General features: G+C 32.7%; 1 long non-coding RNA gene across 1 annotated transcript; it reads right to left on the bottom strand.

The window, feature by feature from the left end:
* Positions 1-912: 912 nt before the first annotated feature.
* LOC105749338 lies at positions 913-7,280 on the bottom strand. Its single transcript, XR_002769378.2, has 3 exons — positions 7,240-7,280; positions 3,726-3,833; positions 913-2,052 (listed from the first exon to the last, which is right to left on the bottom strand). It is a non-coding gene; the product is annotated as an uncharacterized LOC105749338 (long non-coding RNA).
* Between the last annotated feature and the right edge of the window lie 10,090 nt (positions 7,281-17,370).

The raw sequence follows: 17,370 nt of genomic DNA, 5'->3' as shown, positions 1-17,370 counted from the left end.
ACGAGTAAAGTTCAAACTTCTGAGGTTTTTTTTTTTTTTAAAATAAGAAATTTTATTGGAACAAACAATAGCTCCATACCAAAAAAAAAATCTATAAATATATCAAGGCTGGACTATTAAGTGTCATATACTGAACAAAGGAAGGATTCAAATTCATAAAAAAAATCTAGGATTCAGAATTATTTTCTAAGTATAATTAAAATGAACAGATAATTACAAAACAAATCAGAAAAAAATGTTTTGTTGTTTGTAACTGATCAATAGTTTCCCACTCTTCATGACTTCATTTAAGATTTCTTTTTGTTTTTAATTCCCTTCACAGATTAAGATACAAAGTAAAATTTTTAAAATTTGTTTTCAGCTTTTTGTTAATTTTTTAAATACACATTCCTCTATGAATTATGTTGGGAGAGAAAAATCAGAACAAAAGAGAAAACCATAACATAGGAAAAAAAACAGAAAAAAGTAGTGAACATAGTATGTTTTGATTTGCAATTCAGTCTCCATAGTTCTTTTTCTGGATGCAGAAAACATTTTCTATCTAAAGTCTATTGGGATTGCTTTAGAACACTGAAACACTGAGAAGAAATAAGTCTTTGTATATTCTTGCTTAATGCTATACGATGTATTCCTGGTTCTGCTTGTTTCACTCAGCGTCAGTTAATGTAAATCTTTCCAGGCCTTTCTAAAATCAGCTTGTTCATCATTTTTAATAGAACAATAATATTCCATTAACTTCATACATCACAACTTATTCAGCCATTCCCCAACTGATGGACATCTGCCCATTTTCCAATTCTTTGCTACCACCAAAAAGTTGGTACAAACATCTCTGCACATTGAGTCCTTTCACTTGGCATTTTCTTGGCAGAAACACTGCCAAGGTTTTCCCTTTTGTTCTCCAGTTCACTTTATAGATTAAAAAAATGAAGCAAACAGAGTTAAGTTACTTGCCCAGGATCACACAGATAGTTAATGTTTGAAGTCAGATTAGAATTTAGGAAAATATGTCTTCCTTAATTTAATTCTATTTAATTCCTTACTTTAACTCCTTTAATTCCTTCCTTTAACTCTATCCAATGTGCCATCTAGCTGCTTTAAGGCCTTATTATAATTCTTTCCTAATATAACAATGGTTACTCTGTGCATGTGCCATCACCCTCCCTTGTCCCCTCCCATGATTATTAAGTCTCTCACCTTTTCCACTTGTTTAAGCTCCCACCAATTACACTATTTCGATTTTAGAAGTCCCAGTGTTCCAGTTCCATTTAATTACTAAAACTTCAATTGCTTTTTGGAGGAAACATTTACTAAAGAGGCATAACAAGCAAATTTATAAGTATTTTTACAATTTAGCTCAGTTCCTGAATAACATTAAGAACCATTAAATTCTACCTCTCAAGGCCTTTGGGCATTTATATCATGGAGCCTTGGCTTTTTAGTCACCATTTTCAGGGGTAGTAACACCTCAATTTTAAAACTGGATTGCAATGTCCTTATGGCTCAAGGTCCCAACTTCTCTCCCTGCACATGGAAATAAATTTTAAAAATGTACAAGTGAAAAAACTAAAATTCTAAGTCTATTTCTAAGTGTCACAGGGACTAAGTTGAGGGAGAAGTTGCTAGTTGAATGAATGAGTTTTTCACCCTTGGATGCTAGCAGAAGAATAACTTAATCAGGTAGATTTAAGGATGCAAACAGATCAAGTTACAGAATCAATGGAAGAGACTGCTTTCAAGCACATGGAAGGTCAATTAAGAAGAATGTCTTCTCACAGAATCAGGTCTCCAGTAATATATTTACTTTTTAGAGCCAAATATTACATTTTCAGTGCAGTTATACTTCAGAAAACCCCAAATGCTACAAATCCAAACTTGATTTATTGTTTTGTTGATTTTATAGACTTAAGCTGATGGAGAATGTGTTAATAATGCAAAATAAGCCTGAAAATATACCTTGTGCAGATTTATTTTGAAAGCTAGTCATAAAACACGTGCAAAGCATACCCTTCTTCTCCCAGTTCCAAAGTGGGTGTCTTCATCTTAGGTAATCTGGGCAAACATCAAAACCAGGCTATATATTAATGACTATTAGATACTTTTTGTTGCTTGATTTTTGCCAGTTTAGCTTTGTTTTTCAAAAGTATAATTTTATGGCTTAACTGTAATACACCTTGTAAATCCTGTGTGTAACCCCATGGCATTTAAATATCTCTCTTCTGAATCACATTCATTATCAAACATCTGTTACAGATCATGGGACAAGAATATTTTTACATGAACAACAAATTTCATATTATTAATGCCCTTCCCTTATTACTTTTATTTCTTGTGATTATTTTATCACTTTCTACTGTTTTTTAGAGTTTTAATTTGTTTTATTTAATGTTAAATGTCAACATAGACTTTCATCTATCTTGTTAGCATAAAGTATGAGAATCAAGGGCAAAATATTGGAACTTTTTTTCACTTCCTAGATTTTTGTGGCAGGTTTTAATAATCTTTAGGATTTCTAAAATACACTTTTGTTTCTAGTACCTATGGAATGTTCAGTGGAGCCTCTTTTTACAACATAGATACAGTAGCTTAGTGCTAAAACATAGTAATATTGATTTAGAATAATAAAGAGCCCATAGAGGACACATAGTCTAACTTTCTTGTGTTATAGACAGAAGACTAAAGGACTTGAGAGATGATGTAACACAGGTCTTAAGTAGCAGAGCCAAGATTTGAACCTGACTCCTAATCCAGTACCATTTCTACTATGCCACTACTTCATATCTCTTAACTCCAGGTTTCAAGAATAAAAACTTCAGAATGTATCACTCAATAACTACTTTATTTAACTTACAAAACGTAAATACTTGACAAACAAGGTTATATGGTAGATAGAAAAAATAAATTAATAGAATTGAAGTTATTTCATTGAGGTTTAAAAATAAGATGTTTTAACTGGACAATATCAATTGAATTGAGGGGAGAAAAAAAATAACTTGTAACTTCAAAGGATGTTAAGTGTTCCTACCTTCGAACATATACTTAACATTTTTGCAGCTTTTCAATTGTTCCAGATATTTTGATACCATTTTTAGCCAATACATAAAGTGCCAGTGTTTAGAAAAGATATTTATGTGACTTTGAAGTAGCTATTGGATAGAGTCAAGAAGATTTGAGTTCAAATGCCCCTTCAGACACTCACTGTGTGACCCTGAGCAAGTCATTTAACTCTGTTTACGTTTCCTTATCTATAAAATGAGCTGGAAAAGAAAATGGCAACTGACTCAAATACCTTCACCAAGAAACCTCTAATGGAGTCAATAATAAAAGAATAGCACACAACTAAACAACAAGAAAATATAACTGCTTCTAAGGACCTGTGTAGTTAACTAGTTATTTTAAATTTATCTGATGTATTTATTTTTCTTTGGTCTCTCAGAGTTTTCTTGCCTTGGACACAATATATTCTCTTTGTTACACTTCCTTTGAAGGATATATGAGAATGAGGAATATAAGGAATGGGGACAGGAGATTGAGGTTGCCACCACTTGTCCTCTTACTGGAGAGAGTGGCAAAATGACAGAGTCAATAGAGGACTGATATTATTTTTAGGAATATGTGGAGTCCAATACTGACTTTGACAAATACCTGTGAAGAACTGGTAAATATTTTGGCTCATATACATGCTTGGGATAACTCTATAAGATTGTAAGTTCAAGAGAAGTTACCTCATCCACATTGGTACGTGTAGTGGTAGTCATTCTCTTCCTTATCTCCATCCATATTCCAAATAAATTGAATCAAAGAGAATAGATTTGTTCCAAGTGAAGGAAACTCTGAGAGACAAAAGGAAAAAGATGTGGATCAGATAAATCAGATAAATTTAGAAATATATATATATATATATATATATCACACATACACAAAGATATATACACAGAGAGAGAAAAACTTACTATCTTCAGGTTTTTCCCTTCTTATTTTAGTGAAGACATTTTATGCTACTGTTTTCTTATAGCCTGCTTCTGAATGAATGCTTCATCAGTTTTATTTCCTTTTTTTTAACATGAATGAGCCAGATTGTAACAACACATTCAGTATGCTGAACAAAATGAGTCTTCATGAAGCATAATGAATAGAGTGCTGGACTGAGTTATAGGATATATTCAAATTAAATCTTATCTTAAACATTAAATATAATCTTGAATAAATGATTTAACCTCTCATGGTCTCAATGTCTTCATCTATAAAATGGGAATCATAATACCAGTCATCTCATAGAGTTGTTGGTAGTATTAAACAATATAACATAAGCAAAAGAACTTTGCAGAACTTAAAGTGTTACATAAAGATTAGTTACTATTATTAGATATCATATATAGCCGACAGATTTCTTCATAAGCTGTGTTGTCTTTAGTAAAATCTTGAGTAGAGATTTCAGAATGTTTCACCACTTCTGTGTAGATTATATTTGTCAATATTGTTAAAAGCCTAAATGTATCTAATCCAGTTCACTGTGCTGCAATTTTATATTGCCAAATGTCCCTGCACCCCTGTTAATTATTGAAGAATGTTCTTTCAATAGGTTTATAAAAAGGGGTTACCATACAGTCAGTGAGAATTGTCTTTGGATGCAAATTTTTATTTATAGAGCAATCTTTTCCTAAATGTCTATTAATTTTATGTAGCAATGTTTACATTAAAGTGGTTCTAAGCCTTGGTAGGAAGCTAATACAGTACCCAATTTAGTATCTGATAATTACAAATTGTCATTTTGTTGGAGAATGAATATCCCACACTTAAAGTATTCCATGGGTCTTCACTGGTGTATTTAACTCTTCCCTAGCTGGCTAAAGGAAATGAGAAAAATGATTATTAATACCAATGATTTGGAAAGATCTGGAATGTCCCTCCCCTCTTCTAAAGTCTTGATTTTTAAAAGTTCAGTCTCTTAAAAGACTATTGTTGCAAATGAGATTGGACTAACTTTCTTGTTCAGACCCCACTCAGGTAGGGTAATTATTGCTCAGGCTTGGGTGAAACATAAATTCTTTGAATTGGGCAAGGTGGAGGGGGACTTAAAAACTAAATTACATAATCAAACTTCAGGTCAAATCCCTGATTGTAATGTTCATTCTTTCATTGATTGTTAACCAATCAAGATTGATTCCCATTGTGGGGAATATTTATTCTATGAAGGACATATAAACCATGAGACTGCTGCTAAAATTGCCTATGGTCTAATAGAGGGACAGCTGAGTGACCATGCTTTTATTAAAATGCTGGCATTATTAATAAAATGATTAAATTACCCAGAAATTATTTCTATCAAACCCTTTTAAATGCTGCAAGTGTAATTACCTTGAAGCAAAGATATTTCCTGAAATAGCATAGAAAGAATAGGAGCAACATTTTCTATACAAGTGCTAACCCTCAAAATATATGCAGTATCAGTGGGAAGACAGAAAGACAGCTACATAAGAAACTTGGATCCAAGATGACTGGCAGAGAGTGGGGGGAGATTGATCAGTCATGTTTCATTCTCTCAGGTTTTTTTTTTTTTTTTTCTGATGCTCCAGACTTTATTTCCTTGACTCATCTGATTTATTATGGTAAACCTTTCCTCAGTTGCTGGGGTATTATCACATGAGAACATTCCTCTATCTCTCAGGTACCTTTTTTGCCATTGTTGAGCTCCTCCCAGAGACTCCATTTTGAGAAATGTTGCAGGATGCAATCACAATCACCTCCTGGTTCTTCTTCTATAAACATTGTCATTCCTTTTGTAAGTTGTCTTTTCCACTTGGAATGTCATCTCCCTGAAGTCAGGGACTACCTTCCTTTTTGTTAGGTTTTGAGTTATCAGCACAGTCTTACATATAAACATTTAATAAATGCTTGGTTTCTGGCTTCCTAGCTCCTTCCCCAGTCTCAGTAATTCAAAGAAAGAGAAAAAAAAATCCATGCATGAAAAATTATATTTATGTAACTTTTTTTTCCCTTTATAACAAACAATTGGAAACAAAGAGGCTGTCTATCATTTGAAGAATGGGTGAACAATCATAATATATAAAGGTAATAAATATCATTTTGTCATAAATGATCAAACTATTTCAGAGACATATAAACTAATACTGAGCAACCTAAGAAAAATCATTAAAAAATGTATTTTTGATTCATTGTTTTTCTGTTCATTTTAAATATTTTGTGATCTTATTATTATCTTCGTTTTGTTAATAGTATTGCTAATTCCCTTCTCTTTCTTAAGTCCCTCTCCCCTGCCCATGAAAAAGAATAAAAACAAAACTATCTTTTCAAGGCAGTCATATTCCTTATTCAAATACAAATGGCTAGACTGAAAAACTAACAGACTTTTATATAATATCGACACCTTGGACAGCATAGTGGTCTGATATTTCTAAAGAAGTTACAAGTTAACACAAATGACTGATTCTTCCTTCCATGTTGGAAGGGTTTTTTTTTTAAAACATGTCCACTGAAAGGGGAAAAAAAGAGCCTTAAACTGATTTGCCACGTCTTTAAAAATATACTTTGGGTGGAAAACAGGTTGTGAATCTTATGATGAATCAAGGCAACGAAATGATTATTATACCAATATGTTTTCATTATGACTAATAAATAAATTTGTTTCTATTCATTTCTGTATTATTTGCCATTTATGAATATGGAGAATTTGTTTCCTATATTCAAAATTTATAATTTAGATATTATTTTTCAACATTTGCCTTTTAAAAATTTTTCATATTGACCTGGAAGTTCCCATTTTTTGGTTTGTAAATGAAATCCTTCTTAGTTAAGAAGGCTAAGTATTTCAAGAAAGTCTTTTCGGCAATAAGAACAAGTTACCATTCTAAGTTACGAATTATTTTGCTATATAAGAATGCAAAATTGCATTAGAAACACTTTAAAAAACCTTTTGAAAAGGTTCCAATTTTAAATGTTTGTAATTTTAGCTCTCCTGAAAAAATAGAAAGTTATCTGGATTGTTTAGTTCTCTGGGTTGAATAACAATCTTTTAGACTAACAAAATGGGGGTGAGGGGAAAGCAAAAAAAAAGAAACCTTTTATAGAAGTATGATGAGGGGGGCAGAGCCAAGATGGCAGAGAAGACACACGCGACTTTCTAAGCTCTTCTCTTAACCTCTTTATCAATATTATATCGAGCCTCAAAAATAATCTTGACTGCTACAATTCATAAAGATAAGAAGTAGAACAACTCACCAGCCGAAGAAAATCTGCAGTCTCGCCAAAAAAGGTTGGTTCCAGGGCCAGGGGGGAGATCAGTGCAGACTGGGAGAGAAATTAGGTTCCGAGGAGAGCCTCAAACCAAAAGTGAAAGCACAGATCTCAGCACAAGCACACAGCCCCAACCCACAGCATGAGGCTTTTCCTTGGGGCAGCTGTGATCCTGCACGGCAGGAGGACACAGCCGGGGTTAGCCTCCAATCTGCGCAGTGGGGGGCTCAGCTTGGGGCCATAGAGCTTTCCCAGGGACTATTTGCATCAGGCAGAGACACGGGGCAGAGTTCAAGGCTATCTGCAGTCTGCAGTCAGCTGCTAATACAAATAGTCCCACAAGAGGCTCCAGCCTGGGGCAGTGACACTTTCACCCCTTAGTCTCTAGCTGAGGGCAATAGCTAACCCACACAGCCCAACTGGGCACTTCTATGGCTCGGCCAGTGCTGAATCCACTTCCTGTTGGGGGAAGGGAAAACTCTCACTCAGAGCACTCCCATACCTCGGAGCCAGAAATCGGTTTACATCTCTCCCTGCTCTGCAGAGGAAGCTGGTAACCCCCTTGCCTAGGAGACATACCCTAAAGGCTTTAAAACATGAAAAAAACATGAATAAAACATGAATAAAAATATGAAAAGAACCATCGACAGCTTCTATGCAGAAAAAGAACAGGTCAGCAAACCTGAAGAGACCTCAAGCAGCAAAAATGCATCAGATTGTCCTACATGTACAGTGTACATGATGCTCTCATAGAAGAGACCATTAAAAGTCTCAAAAGAGAGTTAGAAGATAAATGGGGAAAGGAAAGAGAAGCCTTACAAGAGAGCAACAACTTCCTGAAATACGAATTGAAAAAGTTAAAAATTCCAGGAAGTGAGGAAACAAAATTACGAATTGGAAAAATAAAGAATTACTAGAAAGTAGGATCTTATGAATTGAAAAGACAAAGAACTTGCAAGAAAGTGGGATCTGTGAATTGAAAAGAAAAATAATTCACTAAAAAAAATTAGTGAAATGGAAAAATTCCACAGACGAAAACAATACATTTAAAAACTCAATTGGACATATACAGAAAGAAGTAAAAAAAGCTAATGAATAAAATAATTCTTTAAAGATTAGAACTGAACAAATAGAAACTAGTGATTCATTGAGACAGCAAGAATCAGTCACAAAACAAAAAATGACAAATTGAAAAACCATGAATTATCTACTTGCAAAACGACAGACTTGGAAAATAGATCTGGGAGAGATAATCTGAGGATTATTGACCTTCCAAAACTATGATGAAAAAAGAGGCTAGATGCTATTTTACAAGAAATCATCAAAGAGAACTGCCCAGATGTAATAGAACTGAAGGAAAATAGGCATTGAAAGAATTCATCGAACACCTTCTGAAAGAAACCCTAAAAATAAAAACCCCAAGGAATATTGTGGCCAAATTTCAGAACTATCAGATTAAGGAAAAAATTTTACAAGCAACCAAAAAAAAAACCATTTAAATACCGAGGTACCACAATAAGGATCACTCAAGATCTGGCTGCCTCCACATTAAATGAATGAAGGGCCTGGAATATGATATTCTGAAAGGCACAAGAACTTGGGATGCAGCCAAGAATAAACTACCCAACTAAGCTGAGCATTTTCTTCCAGGGAAGAAGATGGACATTTAATGAAACAAATGAATTCCATTTGTTTCTGAAGAAAAAACCAGAATTAAACAAACATTTTGATCTCCAACCATAGGACTCAAGAGATGCAGAAAAGGTAACAATAACTCTTGAGAATTGTATTTCTGTTGTGGATATACAAAAAGAATAATGATAATTTGATTGATGATATAAATAAAAAAGGGAAGTAGATATGGAAAAGGATGATGGCAGAATAAGGTGGAAGGAGGGAAAAAAGAGGGAAACCACATCCCCAAAGAGGCAAAAATTTATCATTCTGAAGGAATTAGGAGGAAACATTGTGTGAATCTTACCTCATCAGAGTTAAAGAAAAAATAATTGACATTTGTTTTAGAGAAAATTTTCTTGCCTCATTAAAAATGGGGAGAGGAAAAGGGAAAGAAAAAGAGTAATAGGGGGGAAGGGAAAAGACCAAATGGGGGGGAGGGAGGGATTATAAAGAGGGTAAATTGAACAAGAGGGGTACATGTTTGGGGGAAAGAGGGTTGGGGGAGGCAAGAATAAATAAAGCATAATCTGGGGAAGGATGGAAAACAGAAGAATTCAACGTAAAGTGGAATGGGATGAACCCCTAAAAGAGGGAGGCAGAAAAGCAGACTGGATCAAAGTCAGAACCCTACAATTGTTGTTTACAAGAAACACATTTAAACAGGGATAAATATGAGAAAGGTAAAAGGCTGAGCAAAATCATTATGCTCGGTGAAGTGAAAAGAGGGGTAGCCATCCTTATCTCAGATCAAAAAAGCAAAAATTATCTAATTAAAAGAGATAAGGAAGGAAACCATCCCGTAAAGGGAAAAACAACGAAGCAATACCAATATTAAACATAATGCACCAAGTGGGGATCCAACTTCCTAATGGAAGTTAAGAGAGTTGCAAGAAGAAATAGAAAAAAACTGTAAAGTGGGAGATTCAACCTGACCTCAGAATTAGATAAATCAAATCACAAAACAAAAAGAAAGAAATTAAAAAGAAAAATATTGAAAATTAGGATGTTAGATCTTTGGAGAAAATTGAGGAAGAAAGGAATATATTTCTTCTCAAGTTCATGGAACCATTCAAAATTGACCTATAATTAGGACTAAAGACCCAAATTAAATGTAAGAAAAGAAAAGTAAATGCTTTCTTTTCAGATCATGACATAAAAACACATTCAACAAAAAGTTAGGGGGAAAGACCAAAAGAATTGGAAACTAAACAATTATCTTAAAGAATGATTGGGTAAGGCAAATTATAGAACAATTAATAATTTCACCAAGATAATGACAATGATGAGACGTCATACCAAAATTTTGGGGATGCACCAAAGGGTAAAAGAGGGAATTTTATATCCAGAGGCTTATTGAATAAAACAGAGAAAGAAAAAGATTAAAGGAATTTTTAAAATTAAAAAAACTAAAAAGACCAAATTTAAAACCCCAATCAAATACTAAATTGGAAATTTAAAATTAAAAGGAGAAATTAAAAATTGAAAGAAAAAACTATTGAATAATTAATAAAACTAAGGTTTTTATAAAAAAGCCAATAAAATAGATAAGCCTTTTGATAAATCTGATTAGAAAAAGGAGGAGGAAAATGAAATTATAGTCTAAAAAAAGGAGAATTTCCACCAAAAGAGGAAATTAGAGAAAAAAAGGAGTTATTTTGCTCAACTTTTGCCAATAAATTTATAATCTAATGAAATGGAACTACCCCAAAAATATAGACTTCCCAGACTAACAGAGGAGGGAAATTGGGAATAGCCCATTTCAGAAAAAGAAATAGAACAGGTTAAAACTTCCCAAGAAAAACCCCAGGACAGATGGATTTAATGTGAATTCTACCAAAATTTAAAGAACATTTCCCAATGCTATGTAAATTATTTGATAAAATAGGGAATGAAGGAGTCCTACCAAATTCCTTCATGACAAGACATGGTAATTATATAAACCAGGTAGGCTGAAAAAAGAAAGCAAATTAGAACCCAATCTCCTAATGAATATTGATGATAAAATTTAAAATTTATTAGCAAAAAGACAACAGAAAATCATCCCAAGATAATTTAATTATGATCAATAGGATTTATACCAGGCATGGGGTTTCAATATTAGGAAAACTATCAAAAATTGGCCAGAAAACCAAATTAAAAAAACCAATGATCATCCAATAGATGGGAAAAAAAGCAGAAAAACCAACATCCATTCTTATTAAAAAATTAAATATAGGAAAAATGGATTTTCCTTAAAATAATCAGCAGCATCTATTTAAAACCATCATCATATATGTAATGGAGACAAATGCAAACACCCAATAAGATCTGAGGAAAAAGGCTCCCTATCACCAATTTAATATTGTATTAGAAATAGTTTGCAAAAGAGCAAAAGAGATTAAAAAAGAATAGGCAATGAGGAAACCAAATTTACTTTTTGCGATGACATGATGGTATACTTAGAGAATCCCAGAGATTCACTAAAAAGTTATTAGAAAAATCCACAACTTTAGCAAAGTTGTTTATAAAAAAACCACATAAGTCATCAGCATTCTTATATATCACAAAAAACCAACAGTCAGAGTTACAAAGAGAAATTCCATTTAAAAAGTAACTACTGATAAATAAAATATTTAGGGAATCTATTTGCCAAGGCAAAATCAGAAACTTTATGAGCAAAATTAAGACCACTTTTTTACACAAATTGCTGATCTAACCAATTGAAATTAAATCCTTGATAGGGCGAAAATAAAAAGATGAAAATATTATAAACTAATCTATTTATTTATGTAAAACGACCCCAAAAAACTATTTTAATGACGTGAAAAAAACAACAAAAATTTATGGAAAACGGTCAAGCATTTCAAGGGAATTAATGAAAAAAAAATCAAATGAAGGTGCCTTAGCTGTACCAGATCTAAAATTTATTATAGAGCAGCAGTTAAAAACTATTTGGTATTGGCTAAGAATGATTAGTTGATCAGTGGAAAGATTAGGTTAAGGGAAAAACAGTCAACAAATATAGCAACCTAATCTTTGAAAACCCAAAACCCCAGCTTTTGGGATAAGAACTTACGTTTGATAAAATTGCTGGGAAAATTGGAAACAATATGGCAAAACTAGGCATTGATCCATACTTTAAACCATAACCAAGATAATAAAATGGGTTCATGACCTAGGGTAAAAATGAAATTATTAATAAATTAGAGGAAACAGGATAGTTTACTTCAGACCTGTGGAAGGGGAAGGTCTTTATGACCAAAGAGAACAGAGATCATTAATCACAAAATGAAAATTTTATTTTAAAAACTGAAAAGTTTTGACAACAAAACTAATGGACAAGATTAGAAGGGAAGAATAAACTGGGAAAATATTTTTACAGTCAAAGGTTTGATAAAGTCCATTTAAAATATAGAGAATTAACTTAATTTATAAAAAACAACCATTCTCCAATTGAAAATGGTCGGATATGAAAGACAATTCTCAGATGAAGAAATTGAAATATTTCTATATAGAAAAGATGCTCCAAGTCATTATAATCAAAGAAATGCAAATTAAGACAACTCTTAAGATACTACCCAACACCCGGGATTGCCCAAGATGAAGGAAAAAATAATGATATTGTTAGGATGGGGAAAACTGGGACATTGATGCATTGTTATTGGGGAACGAACCAACCATTTTGAGAGATTTGAAACTATGCCAAAAAGTTTAAATGTGATACCCTTTTGATCCAGAGTGTTACTACTGGGATTATATCCCAAAAGACAAAGAGGGGAAAGGGACCTGTATTAAATGTTTTGGGAGCCCTTTTGTAGTGGGGAAACCTGAAATGAATGATGTCCATCAGTTGGAGAAGGGATAAATTCGGAAAGAAACGAACTTTCTAAGTTTCTTCCCCTTTATAATATTATATCGAGCCTCAAAAATAGTCTTGACTGCTACAACAGGATGATTTCAGAAAGGCCTGGAGGGACTTACACAAACTGATGCTGAGTGAAATGAGCAGGACCAGGAGATCATTATATACTTCAACACAATAATATGATGACCAGTTCGGAACCAGCCACCCCAGCAACGGATCAACCCAAATAACCAAAGGAGCAGTAAGAACTGAACCTCATGCCCTGAAAAAAAAGTGGAGATGACTAAAACATTAATTGAATTCCCAATCCCATATTTATGCCTACATGCATTTTTTGATTTCCTTCACAAGCTAATTTAAAATATTTCAGAGTCTGATTTTTTGTAACAAATAACGTTTTTTATGTATACTTATTAGATCTAATTTATATTTTAATGTATTTAAATCTACTGGTCATCCTGCTGGGGGAGGAGGGGGAGGGGTAAGAGGTAACAAATTGGAAAGAGGTTTGGCAATTGTTAATGCTGTAAAGTTACCCATGCATATATCCTGTAAATAAAAGGTATTAAATTAAAAAAAAAAAAGTAGAAGAAGTATGATGAGAGTAAAATATATTTGTTGCCCTCAAAATACTTATAGTCACTGGAAAGGAGTAGTCATTTTTATCTAAATAATTCTCCCCTTTCATTCTCATTTACTTAAGCCTTAGGCATAGCCATTCTGTGAGCTGTGGCATGGATTACTTAGAGAAGAGTTTTATCTCCTGCTATTTGCATTATTTTTGGTAAATATAGGCCTATTTTAGTGTAATCCTACAAACAAACAAACAAACAACAACAACCAAAAAACATTAAACCGGCTTGGAACCTTCTGCCTTCTATTGCACAGAAAAGGCAGAGATGAGAAAGGCTCAACAGGCTTTATTTATGAAAAACACAGTGTGGAGCCTGACCCTCTATGTAATGCTTTATATTCCCTGGGATTAAGAAAACTTTCTTTAAGGTTAAGATCAGCATCCAGTGCTGGCCTTTTTGAAATATGTGAGTTGATTCACGCAGACAGCCAAATCATTTGGGGGTACTTTGGACATGAGTTTGCACTGAAGATATGGACTTTTTTTTTTTCTCATTCAGTTCTTGTTCTCTTTTCCTGCTGACTCATGGGGCTCCACTGGCCCTTAGCCTACCCTCTCAAATCCCATTCCTGCTGGCTCTGCAGTAGTGCACTGTTCACTAATAGACAATTTAGTATCTGATAGCTAGCTTGAAATAAATCTCAATGGTGGGTGGACACTACTAATAACCTTCTTGTCAGCAGACCTGCAAAAAGATAATTTACTCTTCAGTGGGTATCCATGAACATCACAAGATCACTTCTTACTATTTTGCTCTGTTTTTCAGGGAAAGATTAGCTAGCCTCTTCATGTTTTCTGTAATATGCAGTGGGGCACAATAGAAATAACACTGGCTTTGGAGTCAGAAGTGTGGGTACCACCTCTGATGGGCACTAAAAGTCACTGAGTATCAATGAGTCTCAGTTTCTCATCTGTAAAATGAAAGATTTGGACTTGGATAGTTCTGTAAGCTCTAAATTTATGACTCACTTTTTGTGAACATGATTATTTGTTATAATTTATTACTAAGACTTAAAAATGTTAATTTTTCCATGAGGTCCTACTAATGTAACTATTAACCTGTCAAATGAGATTCAAAGGATCTAAAGGAGTTAGTTGAGTAAATATGAAGTGCTGGAGTATTATTCAAAAATTTCTCAATTTCTTTTCTTTCTTTCTTTTTTTTTTTTTTTCAGCTGGATTCCTGTGGCTATTCTAGAAAAAAATGTATTTTTTTTTTCAATGACTCATTTATACTCAATGTCTTTTTAGAAAGCTTTGAAACATTTTTTTTTAAATACTCTTTAAGAACAGGAAGGGCAGGTAGGAAGGAAAAAATAAAAAAAAAAGTTCACAGCAGAGAAAAAAAGATACAAGGAAGCAAAAAAAAAAAAAAAAAAAAAAAGATGGACATATCTGAACACAATGTGCAATATTTATTATATAGGCTTTCTTGAAATGGAAATTTATTGCTTTATATTTTGATTCCTCTCCTGTTCTGCTATACACAATATATTTTCCTTTTTCTACTTTGCATTTGAGTTTAAAAGTTTAAAAAAAATGAAGCTTTAAGGTTTACCAAGTGTGAATTAATCAATATGCCAAAATATTCAAATCATATTTTCAAATGTTAAAATATTATTTTTAAACAGGCATGGGTAACACTACTGAAGGAAAGTCTATATTTTGCTCTACTAAAACAAAGAAAAAATAGTCAAAACACAATTAACACAATTTTTTTTTTATTTCCTGGAAACTTTCAGTCAATTTTATGACTATAGAGATATAGTCTTCTGTAAAATATCATTTTATAAAGCTTATTTATTTCCTTCTCCTATCTTTTTTTGAGAATATCCTTGGTTAATAGGCTTAGTATGCTCATGAAAGTTTATTGATATGGGAAAGTAGACAAATGGGTCAGTAGTTAAAACACATATGTGTGTATATATACACATATGTGTTTTAATATAAAAATACATATATATATATATATATATATATATATATATATATATATATATGTAATTGTTGTTGTTGTTGCTATTTGTTTTCCCCTGATATTATAAGTGTCAACTTGTAAATAAGCTAGATAGTAGGCTAAGACTAAACGTCTCAATTGAAGTTTCACCTGAAAGTTAAAAAAAAAAAAAAATAATCCGCATTTCTATGTACAGTTCCAAACCCTGCAAAATTTACAACTGAAATCGAGTTTTGAATAGAGTAACAAAGCTAGAGTCAAGAAGATTCATCTTCCTGAGATCAAATCTGGGCTCAGATACTTACTATCATGTGACTGATTCCTGGGAATTGTCAACAGAGATGACAGTTCAAAGCTATTCTCTTTTCCCTTCCAAAACACTGCCCCCTTTCCCTCTATCTCACTGTAATCACAATATATTCCTGCAGATTACATAATGTGCCATGAAACTAATATCCATTTAATAAAATGGCATCACTTTACAGCCTTGTTGAGAATACCTCAGGCAAGCAATCTGGGTATTTTATAAATTACTGAAGATTTAGATGAATCAATCAGAGAAGACTGAGATTATGAAGACATAGAAAAACATTAAATTAAATTAAATGCCAATGTACTGATTTAAAAATTATAACTGAGATGAATTCAATTTTGAAAATCAAAGGAGAAAATATAATCCACAAATGATTTGAGGAAGCAATAAAATGAAAAACAACAGGTCATGACTCAAAGCTAGGAAAAGATAGTATACTAAGGGAATTCATGAGATATGTTTTCTAATAAAGGGTTGTTAGTAATTGAAAGAACAATTAATTAACAGGAGAAAACATCATTATAAAATATCAGCACTAAACCTTAAACTTATTGGAAATCAGTACATGTTATGTTTTCCTCCAACTCCAAAATCTATTTTATGTTAAAAGATTATAATCTTATCACTGGAAAGACTATGAGAAAGGATCATAATGAAGAAATTATGGATTTAATTTTTTTTTAAAAAATGGTAAAATTTTCAACATACATTTATTAAGATCTGAATACATACAGTGTCTTGTACTAGATATAAAGCTACAGAAAATATAGTCTCTTTCTTTAGGTAGCTTAAATATAATAGACTATATGTATAAACTACATAAATGAAATATAAATAATTTAAAGGGAGTCATGATAGGACAAAAAAAAAAAATAAAGAAGAACCTGAGTATTCTGAAAGGTTTCATGAAGGTCAAAATTATTCAAGCTGCCTGAATTCAGGAACACTCTCTTTTACTTCCTTTCTCCCCTTCTCACACCCCTATCTCAATTGTGTGTCTCTCTCATATCTGTTTTTCTCTGTGTGTCTTTCTCAGCACATTACTTTGAACATAGGAAGTAATTAATAAATGTTGCAAGGGTATTCAGTGATAGAATTCTTGTGAGCCGATTTTGATTCCTACCCTGTCTATTACATGCTTATGTGTCTTGCCATTGACCTCCCTTGGACCTATTCTACCTAACTTTTTTTTCCTAGAAATAGTGTATAAAGTGCTGAATTTTGAGACAGGAGGATAAAGAATATACATTCCATACATTTAGAAGCTATATGATTCTGGGCAAGTTACACTCTAGGTCTGAGTTTTTCTATCTGATAAAGAAATTGTACTTGGTGACATCTCTTCAGATATAAATCTTTAATTCTATGATTTTATAATCCAATTGGTTTCATACAATCTGATTTTTGAGAAGAAATGGGGTTTTAGCTGGTAGTTATATGGAGTATGTTTCAAGCAGCTTGCAGGAAAGGAAGCCATGATGGGACAGAACATATGACATGTAAGTTTTGATGGTATTTAAGGACCATGAAGATTTGCTAGCAATAAATATCTATTTAAGTGGTGTTATATAGTTACCCTTTGTAATAAAATTAGGTTGAACTATATAAAGAAAAAAGACGGGGGAGGGGCTCAGGATACTAAAAGTTAAGTTTACTTATTCTACTACCAGTCTTACTCACTATCAGTCTTA

The sequence above is a fragment of the Sarcophilus harrisii genome, chromosome 1 (assembly GCF_902635505.1).
Source record: "Sarcophilus harrisii chromosome 1, mSarHar1.11, whole genome shotgun sequence".
In the NCBI taxonomy this organism is placed as follows: domain Eukaryota; kingdom Metazoa; phylum Chordata; class Mammalia; order Dasyuromorphia; family Dasyuridae; genus Sarcophilus; species Sarcophilus harrisii.
The sequence above is the reverse complement of the archived record's forward strand: the minus strand, read 5'-3'. Positions and strand labels throughout refer to the sequence as shown.